This window comes from Ovis aries, chromosome 13, assembly GCF_016772045.2.
Source record: "Ovis aries strain OAR_USU_Benz2616 breed Rambouillet chromosome 13, ARS-UI_Ramb_v3.0, whole genome shotgun sequence".
Taxonomy (NCBI): domain Eukaryota; kingdom Metazoa; phylum Chordata; class Mammalia; order Artiodactyla; family Bovidae; genus Ovis; species Ovis aries.
This window is the reverse complement of record NC_056066.1, coordinates 8,029,190-8,043,489: the sequence shown is the minus strand read 5'-3', so window position 1 is coordinate 8,043,489 and position 14,300 is coordinate 8,029,190. Positions and strand designations below refer to the sequence as shown.

At 39.3% G+C, this 14,300-nt stretch overlaps 1 protein-coding gene across 2 annotated transcripts in view; it reads right to left on the bottom strand.

Moving 5' to 3' along the window:
* Positions 1–14,300, bottom strand: part of MACROD2 (mono-ADP ribosylhydrolase 2) — a 2,324,156-nt gene that overhangs the window by 1,660,976 nt on the left and 648,880 nt on the right. The window lies entirely within an intron of this gene.

Below are 14,300 nucleotides of genomic sequence, written 5' to 3'. Positions count from 1 at the left end.
TATATCTACGGACATTGGCATGTAGGTTCTTTACCACTAGCGCCATCTGGGAAGCCCAACAATGAGAAGACATTCATCTGCACACCAGGGGTGGGCCCTCAAGAGACAGCTGATCCGCTCATGCTTTGCTTTGGACTTCCCCCTCTGAAATATTTCTTATCTAAGCCCCCACAGTCCAGGGTAATTCGTTATGGCAGCCCAAACAAAGACTGAAGGGCTTGCATATTCCTGCTATCACATCCTCTGAGACCCTCAGTCAGAATTTACTCTGGTACTTTACATAACTCTAAAAGGCTTAGTTTCAATTCTTTAGAGATAGGGTCTATCTAAGGCATAGCGTATATGTTTGGGAGGTGTTCACACTCCACAGTTTTCATAAATCCTATAACCTGAAAAAAAACATACCTGCCAAGTAAAAAGCAGCATACTTTTATGTATAACTAGCTCCAAGACAAGCCTGCTAGGTCTCCTTCCAACTACACTGTTCCTTCTATGTAACAGTTTTGGTCTGAACATGTAAACTTCAGAGTCAAACTGCCCCTTCAGCCCAGTCAGAATGAAGCTACTCCAGCAAAACCTGCCTGACAGATTAAATTATGGTCCTTAGTGATTAAGACAAGGAGATCGGCATCTCCAGATTTCTGTAGGATGTTAGGCCAATTTTGTTGAAAGAAGATTTGCCCTCAAAGGATTCACTGATAACAGAAGGACAGAATCTTACAGGTCAAAGAAACCTCAGGGAAGAATCATTAATTTGATCACCCAATAACTTATTCAACAAGAATTCATTAAGTAACTAGTATAGAATCAACAATAACTTCTTGTCAAGGATTCTCATTAACTAAAGGATCATCCGAATTCCACTTTTGATAACCCTGAAAAATAATTTTTTTCATCTTTTCATTCAGTTCAGTTCTGTTCAGTCGCTCAGTCGTGTCCAACTCTTCGCGACCCCATGAATCACAGCACGCTAGGCCTCCTGTCCATCACCAACTCCTGGAGTTCACTCAGACTCACGTCCATCGAGTCAGTGATGCCATCCAGCCATCTCTTCCTCTGTCGTCCCCTTCTCCTCCTGCCCCCAATCCCTCCCAGCATCAGAGTCTTTTCTAATGAGTCAGTTCTTCACACCAGGTGGGCAAAGTACTGGAACTTCAGCTTCAGCATCAGCCCTTCCCATGAATAATCAGGACTGATCTCCTTTAGAATGGACTGGTTGGATCTCCTTGCAGTCCAAGGGACTCTCAAGAAACTTTTCATTAGACTTAATCTATTCTATGAACGTAGGTAGAAAAGTATGCACTAATTTTGAAAGATCTGTCACCCTCAATACTTACTATTTTTAAGTTCAAATAAATGGCTCAAGGTTTAATACTGTACTTCTAAAACAAACATACCTTAAGGAGGCTCAGCTGCTCATCATCCTTTGGACCCTGGAAGAATTAATTTCCAAGCCACACTATGTTGGGAAAAGAGATACTTGGAGAAAATTTGGGCCCAACTGAGTTGATTAAATGGGCAAATATTCGGCTGAAGACCTCATTCAGTTCAGCTCAGTCACTCAGTCATGTCTAACTCTTTGCGACCCCATGAATCGCAGCACACCAGGCCTCCCTGTTCATCACCATCTCCCAGAGTTCACTCAGACTCACGTCCATCGAGTCTGTGATGCCATCCAGCCATCTCATCCTCGGTTGTCCCCTTCTCCTCCTGTCCACAATCCCTCCCAGCATCAGGGTGTGGTCCACTGGAGAAGGAAATGGCAAGCCACTTCAGTATTCTTGCCTTGAAACCCCATGAACAGAATGAAAAGGCAAAATGATAGGATACCAAAGAGGAACTCCCCAGGTCATGAGGTGCACAATGTGCTACTGGAGATCAGTGGAGAAATAACTCCAGAAAGAATGAAGGGACAGAGCCAAAGCAAAAACAATACCCAGTTGTGGATGTGACTGGTGATAGAAGCAAGATCCGATGCTGTAAAGAACAATATCGCATAGGAACCTGGAATGTCAGGTCCATGAATCAAGGCCAATTGGAAGCGGTCAAACAAGAGATGGCAAGGGTGAACGTCGACATTCTAGGAATCAGTGAACTAAAATGGACTGGAATGGGTGAATTTAATTCAGATGACCATTATATCTACTACTGCCAGCAGGAGTCCCTCGGAAGAAATGGAGTAGCCATCATGATAAACAAAAGAGTCTGAAATGCAGTACTTGGTTACAATCTCAAAAACAACAGAATGATCTCTGTTCATCTCCAAGGCAAACCATTCAATATCACAGTTATCCAAGTCTATGCCCCAACCAGTAACGCTGAAGAAGCTGAAGTTGAATAGTGCTATGAAGACCTACAAGACCTTTTAGAACTAACACCCAAAAGAGATGTCCTATCATTATAGGGGACTGCAATGCAAAAGTAGGAAGTCAAGAAACAACTGGAGTAACGGGCAAATTTGGCCTTGGAATGCAGAATGAAGCAGGGCAAAGACTAATAGAGTTTTGCCAAGAAAATGCACTGGTCATAGCAAACACCCTCTTCCAACAACACAAGAGAAGACTCTACACATGGACATCACCAGATGGTCAACACCGAAATCAGATTGATTATATTCTTTGCAGCCAAAGATGGAGAAGCTCTATACAGTCAACAAAAACAAGACCAGGAGCTGACTGTGGCTCAGATCATGAACTCCTTATTGCCAAATTCAGACTTTAATTGAAGAAAGAAGGGAAAACTGCTAGACCATTCAGGTATAACCTAAATCAAATCCCTTATGATTATACAGTGGAAATGAGAAGTAGATTTAAGGGCCTAGATCTGATAGATAGAGTGCCTGATTAGCTATGGACGGAGGTTTGTGACATGGTACAGGAGACAGGGATCAAGACCATCCCTATAGAAAAGAAATGCAAAAAAGCAAAATGGCTATCTGGGAAGGCCTCAGAAATAGCTGTGAAAAGAAGAGAGGTGAAAAGCAAAGGAGAAAAGGAAAGATATAAGCATCTGAATGCAGAGTTCCAAAGAATAGCAAGAAGAGATAAGAAAGCCTTCTTCAGTGATCAATGTAAAGAAATAGAAGAAAACAACAGAATGGGAAAGACTAGAGATCTCTTCAAGAAAATTAGATACCATGGGAACATTTCATGCAAAGATGGGCTCGATAAAGGACAGAAATGGTATGGACCTAACAGAAACAGAAGATATTAAGAAGAGGTGGCAAGAATACACGGAAGAACCGTACAAAAAAGATCTTCACGACCCAGATAATCATGATGATGGGATCACTAATCTAGAGCCAGACATCTTGGAAAGTGAAGTCAAGTGGGCCTTAGAAAGCATCAATACAAACAAAGCTAGTAGAGGTGATGGAATTCCAGTGGAGCTCTTTCAAATCCTGAAAGATGATGCTGTGAAAGTGGTACACTCAATATGCCAGCAAGTTTGGAAAACTCAGCAGTGGCCACAGGACTCGAAAAGGTCAGTTTTCATTCCAATCCCAAAGAAAGGCAATGCCAAAGAATGCTCAAACTACCGCACAATTGTACTCATCTCACATGCTAGTAAAGTAATGCTCAAAATTCTCCAAGCCAGGCTTCAGCAATACATGAGCCGTGAACTCCCTGATGTTCAAGTTGGTTTTAGAAAAGGCAGAGGAACCAGAGATCAAATTGCCAACATGTGCTGGATCATCGAAAAAGCAAGAGAGTTTCAGAAAAACATCTATTTCTGCTTTATTGACTATGCCAAAGCCTTTGACTGTGTGGATCACAATCAACTGGGGAAAATTCTGAAAGAGATTGGAATACCAGACCACCTAACTGCCTGTTGAGAAATCTGTATGCAGGTCAGGAAGCAACAGTTAGAACTGGACATGGAACAACACACTGGTTCCAAATAGGAAAAGGAGTGCGTTTAGGCTGTATATTGTCACCCTGCTTATTTAACTTCTATGCAGAGTACATCATGAGAAACGCTGGACTGGAAGAAACACAAGCTGGAATCAAGATTGCCGGGAGAAATATCAATAACCCCAGATATGCAGATGACACCACCCTTATGGCAGAAAGTGAAGAGGAGCTAAAAAGCCTCTTGATGAAAGTGAAAGAGGAGAGAGAAAAGGTTGGCTTAAAGCTCAACATTCAGAAAACGAAGATCATGGCATCCGGTCCCATCACTTCATGGGAAATAGATGGGGAAACAGTGGAAACAGTGTCAGACTTTATTTTTGGGGCTCCAAAATCACTGCAGATGATGACTGCAGCCATGAAATTAAGGAAGAAAAGTTATGACCAACCTAGATAGTATATTCAAAAGCAGAGACATTACTTTGCCGACTAAGGTCCGTCTAGTCAGGGCTACGGTTTTCCTGTGGTCATGTATGGATGTGAGAGTTGGACTGTGAAGAAGGCTGAGCGCCGAAGAATTGATGCTTTTGAACTGTGGTGTTGGAAAAGACTCTTGAGAGTCCCTTGGACTGCATGGAGAGCCGACCAGTCCATTCTGAAGGAGATCAGCCCTGGGATTTCTTTGGAAGGAATGATACTAAAGCTGAAACTCCAGTACTTTGGCCACCTCATGAGAAGACCTCATTGGTTGGGATAAAATGTAATGAGAATGGTTAGAGATGAGTGATGTAAGAAAACGAAGCCCATAAATCCTGAAAACAATTGTTAGAGGACAGAATAAAAATCAGGACAACAGGGCGCCCCATCCAAGGTAACGCATGTACAAAGGCGACTGTGAAAAGGTTGATCACATCTTGTGGTAACTCTCTCAGGATGACAGAATGGAAAAATGGTAAATATTCATGCATGGAACATCTCCAGTTTGTTCTATCTTCTGCCTTTGCTATAGAAGTATGTTAAGAGGAGGTATTCAAATTTGTATTTGCCTGTTTTTTCAATTAGGGATAAATTCTTTGTATAAGTTATATCCAGTCCTCTCAACAACCTTGTCAGGTAAACCTTAATATTCCATTTCATAGATAAATAGTATTGACTCAGATTACATAACAGATCTAACATCACCATATTAGTTTGTAGTCTCCTGAAATCAGAGCCGAAGACTCAGATACAGACGGATTATTTGGGAGGTGACCCCAGGAAACAGGATTGAGGTTATATGAATAATGAGAGAGGGAGAAAGGAGAGGTCAGTATATGGACCCATCACTGAAGTTACTGCTGTGGGTTCCCCAGAGCTTGAACCCATGGGAATCTCCTACAAAGACTACACATGCCTCCCAGGGTTGCCCATCTAAATGCTGAGAGACTGAAAAGTTTATCCCGGGTTCCCAATCCCACTGGTTAATGGTTTCCCCTGGAGCATTAGCATCCTCCTCCTTCCAGCCCTACTACTGATATTTGGGTGAAGAAGCTCTGACAACAGAAAAGCACATGGGCAGGAAGGCCACAGACATGCTCGTGTTAGCCTGAGGTGAACCTGAGCTTGCACAGAACTGTCTACTGCATCTGTGCCTGAAATCAGAGAGGAGCCACGGATATGTGGCACGATACAGCAGAATCATCTGTGACAGTCACACAGTTCCTCAGCTGCTGAACCTGGAAATGAGCCCAGATAATGGAACTGCATCATCCACGCCTGTAACTTTCATGTACTCAACCGCAGGCACCCAGCCCAGGGAGGCAGACAGAGATAAACGATCAAGGGTTCAGATGACTCTGACACCGTTTCACGTGGTGCGTATGCCCCAGAGTCAGTGTGACGTGGGGACTGCAACTCTTCTTACCATAGGAATACTTCAAAGCAAAGGTCATCATCATGTCACAGTACGTGTGTTCTCATACATCTGGTACTCAACTGAGGAGAAGGAAATCTATCTCAGTGCTGGAGGAAGAAACCTGATGTGCTGTTCTTTTTAATATATGTTAACTGTATTATTTATGGGCCACAAAAGATGCAGTTACCCCACCAGGACCTTGACTATAAAGCGCTTGCCTTTCCATTACACAAATAGCATCACACCATATCAGCATCATTTTGCTTTCTGCAAAATCTCCCCATTTCATTTAGTCTTATGCTGATGCTACTGAGTTACGTGGTTTGAATCTGTAAAACATTTGCTGCATGGTCTGGAAGGAATGAGTGTTGTTGTGGGCACTGATCAAGTGCACAGGGCAAAATGTTAGGAGAGACACCAAGAAGAGAACTCAAGATCACATCACTGCATATGATGAAGGCAGGAAAAGGAGCCCATGGCATCAGGTCCACAAACTAATGCTGTGGGGACAAAGGTCTCATCTGGAATTGCCTAGAATTGAAGATTTGGAAATAGAATGTTTCCTATCATATTTGATAAGTCAACATATTAAATACAAAAATTGTGTGATCAAAAATCATAATAAAAAAGGGACCACACACTAAAATATGCCTACCATGTTTTCCCCATCTGGACTGATTCAGCTTACATGGAGTAAACATCAGATTGAAATGAGGTCTTGCATGCAGGTAGTTTATTTGGGGGAAGTGATTCCCTAGAAACAAGAATGGAGATTGAGATGGTAGAAGTATGAAACAGAAACAGCAAAGCCAATCCAAGGGTGGGCAGTTGAGTCAGTGGCAAATGTGAGCAACCGGGACTCAACTTATCGAGGACCCTCTCTCAGGAAATGTCTAGGACACAATTCAGGACTGGCTGTCTGAGACAGAAAAGAGGGGCATGGGACCATTTGCTCCTATCCCACTCTGATCACATACGTGAATACACTGGACTAGCTGACGGGTCATCAAGCTACATCTCTGTTCATCTAATGCAGCAGGAACATTGTTATTGATTAGTCGCTAAGCATTGGCACGTGGATTCTTTACCACTGAGTCACCAGGAAGCCCACAGCAGGAATAGATAAGGCAAAAAAAACTGGGTTAGCAATACATAATATTGAGCATAAAAGATGTCTAACACTCATATTAAAATGTATCCTCTGTCGACCAAAGTGCCCATAAATATCAAACCATGGTGACAGAGTCTTATGCACTTAATTAATGTAAAAATAATATAAACCCCAAATCATGGTGCTCCCAAGTCCAACCCCATATAAAGTCTGATTTGATTGGTCTGGGAGGGGAGTGTGCCTGGGACATAAGAATTTTTTCAAGTTCCCCCAGGTAATTATGTGTAGGCAAATTTGAGGAACACTGGCTGAAACAAGGCACAAGTTAAAAATCAAGGCTGCTTTTAGTAACTAAGTAGGGTCTAGAATCCAAAAATTATTTTTACTCTAATTTAAGTATTTAGATCATCTGTTTCAGCTGAGAATGTCTGGGTCTGTTATCATTTTTTTTATTTTAAATGGGTATCCAAAATCACAATGATCTCCCCTGCTGACTCAGCAGTAAAGAATCTGCCTGCCAATGCAGGAGACGCGGGTTTGATTCCCGGATGGGGAAGAGCCCCTGGAGAAGGAAATGTAACCCACTCCAGTACTCTTGCCTGGGAAATCCCGTGGACAGAGGAGGGCTACATGGTGGGTCCACAGGGTCACGAAAGAGCTGGACATGACAGAAGCAACTAAACAACAGTCCAAGATGACAGTCCCAACACCAGCCTTTGAAACTGCTCAAAGGCAGAAGGTAGTTCTCCATTTTATACTCACAGTGGACTGCCAGGTGACTGAGGATCAGTTTAACTTTTAAAATTAATTCTTTGAAGACAAAGCTCTACAATGACTGACTGAAATAAATAAATTCAGTGATAATAAATGAAGTGATCTGCTGCTGGATGTTTGCCCCCAAAGGATGCATTACTAGGTAAGCTTGAGGTCATTAGAATGTTGAAAGAGTAAAAGAACATATGCCCACTAGGTGTTTGACTGGCATAACTTATCAGCTTCAAGCTTCCTTTCCTCGGTAGAAAAGTAGGTCCTAAGGTCATGACTTCCTGGTTTTCATTTGCAGCTATAATGCATCCATCAGTGCTTTGACCTGGCCCGCCTTCAAGAGAAGGCAGAGCCTTGCCAGCATGTGTTCACAAAGCACAATCTGGGACATGTCAGTTTCCTCATGTTATCACCAGAAATGTCTTGAAACACAAAATGCAGATATAAGAAATGACATCCCATTTTCACCTGGCAGTTACAAATAACATTTTATAATAAGAAGGATAATACTCGCTTTTGGTATTTTTTCAGGCAAAGGGAAAAATAAAAGAATCAAGTCCTATTTATCCAGATCAATTGAAAAATGGAGTAACCAAGGTACTGGAAAATAATCTCTTTAGTGTCATCACATGTTAAGTCTGCTTGGATTTCCATTTTTCAAAAACCTGAAACACAGGAAAATATCATTAATGTTAAAACTATTCAGAACTGATCAGGATTTTGCTGAGCAATTAAACTCATCATTGTGAACATCTGCCACCATATACACAATACTGTCGATTTTTTTCCAAACTGGTCTCTACCTTTATAACTGAGTTAGCTGTTTCAACTAGATTTCCTAGACTTAGATGTTTAATTTTTTTTTTTTTTTAAGAAAGACCTCTAATCAACCCACTTTGAAAAATTCTACTTAGCAGCAAGGCACTTAATTATCTTGCTCACCTTTTGTTCAGTTGCTTTGCAAATAACGACACGAAACATTCCGTCTTTTTACTTCCAAGCTTTTCTTCTTCCTGATTAGATTCTACTTAAATAGCATCATGTTCCTTCAAGTTCCTCCAAGACGAGGGATTTTCTTTAATCACCTGAAACCTGCTGCTCTGCCTCTTTAGCATTCTAAGATACTTCAATCTACCAGCTTAAATCAACAATAAAACTACTTATTCCTAACAGGTTGAGTACTTTAAATCTCATCTTTTTATCAAGCTTCCATACTAATTCAAGTATACAAAGATATGCAAAGTAGATTTTGAAATCCTTGATTATGGCAACACATTAAAGTGGGGTTTCCCCTCAAATTTTTCATATACCTCATATAAAAAGAAAAAGTTACTATAATCAAGCTATATCTGTGCAAGAAAAACTAAGGTTTTGTTAAAAATAAAATGTGATAACTGAAAAGTGTGTTAATCAAATATTGAAATGTTTTTTACATGAAAAGTTCAAAAAGCAATGATTAAACATGAATTTTCAACCTGATTATAAAATGTCACTTGCATCTATCTGTTGCAAAAACAGTAAAGAACTGGATACAGTTGCTGCCCAGTTGAAAAAAGGGTGAGGTTTTAAAACTGTAGGCCGATACCAGAACTAAAAAAGGATGAAATGGTAAAAAGTGAGGATGAGAGCTTTCAGCTAGAAGTTGAAAGAAATACAACCCCTAATGTTCACAAATACTTCCAAGAAAAATGAGAGGATTCTAAAAAGAAATCGCTGAAAACCATGCAAACCAGAAGAAGAAAAGGAATTATTAGAAGAAAGAGCTGAAAAACCTGTGAAGCAAAGCTATATGCCCAACTCTGTGAATTAGCAAAGATGAAGAAAAGTAAACTATCTTCTGGATAGAGTCATATCTAGCTAATTTCAATGAGTTTACCTTCATCTGACATAAACATTTTTGTTTCATTCAGAAGCAATACTTGCACACAAAAATTAAGTCAAACTGTTTGTAACTACATATACCTGATATTTCGCTGTGATATTTTTAGAGTCTTGGTTAAATAAAGACAAAAGTATTTATAATTAGATGCACTGATGTTGAAATTATACTCCATAACAACCTAAAAGGTGAGATGAGATTCCCTAAGTTACTCTTTCTAAAAAAGCAAAGTAAACATTTGCCTCAACAGAAATCTTTAGAGAAAAAATGACATTTTAACAAAGAACATATATCTAAAAGGCAGTTGTCTGAAGAAAAATCACAATGTTATTAATCCCTGCATTAAATATAGCATCAAAACTCCTGCCTCCAATTTAAAAAATGAAACATACACACACAATCTTTTTTCCATAACAAACATACCTTCCATAACAAATTGCCTGTCTGTGAATATTTCTTATATTTTCATTTTCTCCAAGTAAATGAAAAATTCTTTATAAACATTTTTAGCAATTAAGTGAAAGAATAAACAGAATATTCCAAATTGCGTAAAGCATCAGAATTTAATTTTTAAAAATCCAACCATCAGATTGTTAAAAAAAATTATGTGATGCGCAAAGACAAATTATAGAAAAAGCTCATAAAGTTAAAAGTTAAATCAATTATAAAAGCTCATATTTAATATTTATATATCATATTTAAACCTGAACTAGTTTTTCCCCCCCTCAACTTTTAGAATTATATAGAAAAGCTGCTACGGGTATAGGCATAATATATATATTTTTCCTTTTTTTGAATATGAATAATCATCTTCCCTTTTGTAAGAGGCTTTCAAATTTCATGAATTTTCTGACTATGTAGAATTTTAAGAAGGTGGCAAGTCACAGAATAGAAAGAACATCAGGTTGTCCTTCAGAAGTCCTGAGATCTAGACCGAGCTCCTCAACAAGTTGCTTGGAGAAATCGGTTCTGCCATTTGACCTCAGCGTTCTCATCTTTAATTAGGGGGACTGGGCATTCATTCTTCTTCTTCCTTTTCCAGTCCTGTGATTCTAAGTCAAGGGATGGTTTCCCAGTTCTAATTTCAAGCTACTTCTTAGATATTAACTGTTCTGAAGGCTGAACCTAATTTCTAAAACCATAATTGCAAAGTTTAGATTAAAACAAAGTTATTGTTTTAATCACTTTTAGGGTAAAAAAAAAAAGCTATAATTTTGAAGTACATGCTTTATGGGTTCATTAAAAGTAATCTCCAGTATAAAATTAGTTCCTTATCAATGCATGTACAGTTATATATTAAATAGGGCTTTCCTCAAGAGTGAGCACACTATTTTTTAAAAAGCTGCACATTTGGGGATTGCATTAATAGGTTACTTACATAAAATATTTAAAAATTTGGAAATCCACCTACCCCTTAAGAGTCATTTACTCAAAGATGCGGTCACCTAGAGCCTTTAAGTTTAAAAACATTATCATAAATAGTATCTGATTACTGATGAAGAGGTGTCACTCCTTTAAGATATAGCAGCAGAGTCTATCATTCAAGGATCATGCTCTGAAAGAGCTTAAAAATTAGTATTTTTATCTCCATATGAGGTCATTCACAAAGACAACTGGAATTTCTGAATTATATCAAAAGAACATGGTGCTTACCATACAATTCAAATTCACAACTACTACTGGATAAGTTTACAAAGTTTAAGTAACACACTTTAAAGATAAGTTCAAATAAATCCTACAATAAGTTATACTGCATTATATAAGAGTCAGAAGTATTCATTTGTTCAATCTAAGTCTTTAAAATATAATTCCATTTTAACATGCTTTTGTATGTCTTCATCTTTATTATATATGAAAAAGAATGAGAAATAGAGTGGCCTCCTGCTCCCTTGACCTCTGAGAGCCCTTATGTTACAGTGTTTGCAAACAGAAAGTCCAGATGTCAGCGAAAAGTGTCGCATTTAGGTTGAATCTGGGCCTTTTAATTATATCCAAATAAGGCAAAGTCCTACAGAGTGTTCTTGAGTTGGGGCCTCCATGTTTTGCACTGTCTAAATTAATCAACTGGCTCCCCAAAGCAACTCTGTCATTAGAGGCTCTGAGGCATATTGAAAATGGCAGTTACACTTTCAATCCAGTAGCAAAGATTTAAAACAAAACAAAAAATTAAAATAGACTCTGGCAGGGGAACCAGGCTCACATAAAAGGCCTCTCATAAGGGCTTCCTTGAATCGAAGGGAGACCCTGTCAGGTGGCAGCAGGGCTTTGTGGCTAGTGCCACCTCACTGCTGTTGTCTTTAATCCCCCACGAAGACGGGCAGCTCTGCTGCTGGTGGCCGTCGCACCACAGCAAAAACTGGGCCTGACTCTGCACGTTCTGAAGCCTCGGCTCAAGCAGCACGTCCTCTCTATGCCAGCCTGAGGATCAAGCATGACGTGCTTTTTCCCTTTCATAAACACCGACTGTGGGGATGAGGCATCTGAATTATGAAATCAGTGTACTGATACCTCTTACTGAAGCCTGTTACGCCCATGAAAAATTCATTTTCTCATAAAGCACTTATAGTCTAGGCTCTCCAATTTAATGATGAAGACAGCTACATATTTAGGTGCCTGTAATATAAATGGGCATTTTAATAGCAGTGAATTCGCTTCCAACGAGGTCTATGTACTTACAGAATTATAAGTATCGTTTAATAAACAGATAAATATTTGTCTAAGCAATCTAATTATACTATATCTTGGCAACAATATGCCTATTTTTATAAAGTTCACTGACCTACACAATAGAACATTTTTGGCTTAAAATTATATTTAAAATATTCCTTATTCCAAATAAAGTTTAAATACTAATCATAATTTTTACTTACGTATGTATATGTATTTACCTAAAATATGTATTTGTAAAATTCACATACACATACAGCAAAGTAAATTTTCTTATTTGATACAGGATTATTAAGAGTCCATGAATACCCGCTGAAATTAAATTGATCAAATTAAATGTGACATGGAATAAACAGAATTATGAATTTCTTACATCATTCCTCAAGTGTGGCCCACAAACATCTGGGCCTTCCTGAAGGTTTTTCAAGGAGTCCATGAGGTCAAAACTGTTTTCATAATCATAGTAAGAAATTATTTGACTTTTTATTCTCATTTTTGAAAAATACACAGTGTAGTTTTCCAGAGGCTATGTGATGTGTTATAGCATAACAAATTGATGATGAAAGAGATAGGAGAACCCAGCTGTCTATTAAGCCACACATGATACGTAAGTTCAGTTCAGGTCAGTCACTCAGTCATATCCGACTCTGCAACCCCATGGACTGCAGCGTGCCAGGCTTCCCTATCCACCAACTCCTGGAGCTTACTCAAACTCATGTCCATCAAGTCAGTGATGCCATCCAACCCTCTCATCCTCTGTCATCCCCTTCTCCTCCTGTCTTCAATCTTTCCCAGCATCAGGGTCTTTTCCAATGAGTCGGTCTTCTTATCAGGTGGCCAAAGTATTGAAGTTTCAGCTTCAGTGTCAGTCCTTCCAAAGATATGTAAATGTCTTTGCAAAAACCTAAAATGATGCCATTCATCTTACTACATTTTTTATTTAGAAAATATAATTATATTTCATTTAAAATATATTAGTGGGTTTTATATTTGCTATTTATATAACAGGTTTTTATTTTTCAAAGGACTTAATACATATTTTAAAATTATGCTTTAATTTCTCAGTGCTATGCCATGCTCAGTCACTTCAATATTGTCCGACTATTTGTGACACCATGGACTGTAGCCCACCAGGCTTTTCTGTCCATGGGATTTTCCTGGCAAGAATACTGGAGTGGGTTGCATGCCCTCCTCTAGGGGATCCTTCCAACCCAGGAGGATCCTACGTCTCCTGAGTCTCCTGCATTGCAGGTGGATTCTTTCCTGCTGAGACACCATGGAGGCCCTTCTAATTCAGTAAGCATTGCTATATGTATAACAGAATAAGCAACTCTTTGGGGTGCTCAATCATTTTTTAAAGTGGAAAGGCGTCATAATACCAAAAATATGTTGTTTATAATAGGCAATGCATTTTATTATATCTATTTTTAAATATACATAAATTACATATCATATATTTTAAAAATATATACATTTACAATTTATATGTTTAACTAGTTACTTCCTAAATGCAGAACATTGCCATAGTCCGAATAGCACTCGACAAGTGAACAGAGGCTGAATCAGAAAAGCATGCGCTGTCATGGGCCCCGTGGAACTGAAGCAGGGAGCGCTTTGACCAAGGCGAGGTTCAGATCACATGTCTGTCTTGCCCATGAGTCCCTGCAGAGCTTAGCCTTCATTCTATAACTCTAACAAGTGGGGTAAATGCTATTGCTTGGTTAGAGATAAAACTGAAGAGAATGGTTCAACAGAATAAGACCAGAGAACAGTCTGACTGGGTCAATTGAAAACATAAGACACGTGGAAGTCCAGGCAGGAAATGGAGGTTTGCACCTAAGGAGTAATGAGAGCAGAAAAAGAGTCTCAGGAATATCTCTTGTTCTCACAGGTCGTGGCACCTGCCCAGCACCATTTTATCACACCTCTAATGGGACGCTGAAAACATCAGGAGTTTTGTGGAAGGTCAGTCCTCCATGGTTGAGGCTACTTAGATGCACTCAGAAGGCCAATCCTGAAGGAGGAAATACTAAATTTTGAAGGAAATAAGTAACAGCTGAGCCCAGGTACCCATGGAATACTCATGGCGAGAATATCCCCTGAGCCTCAGCAAAGATGGACTCTCAGTGGGTT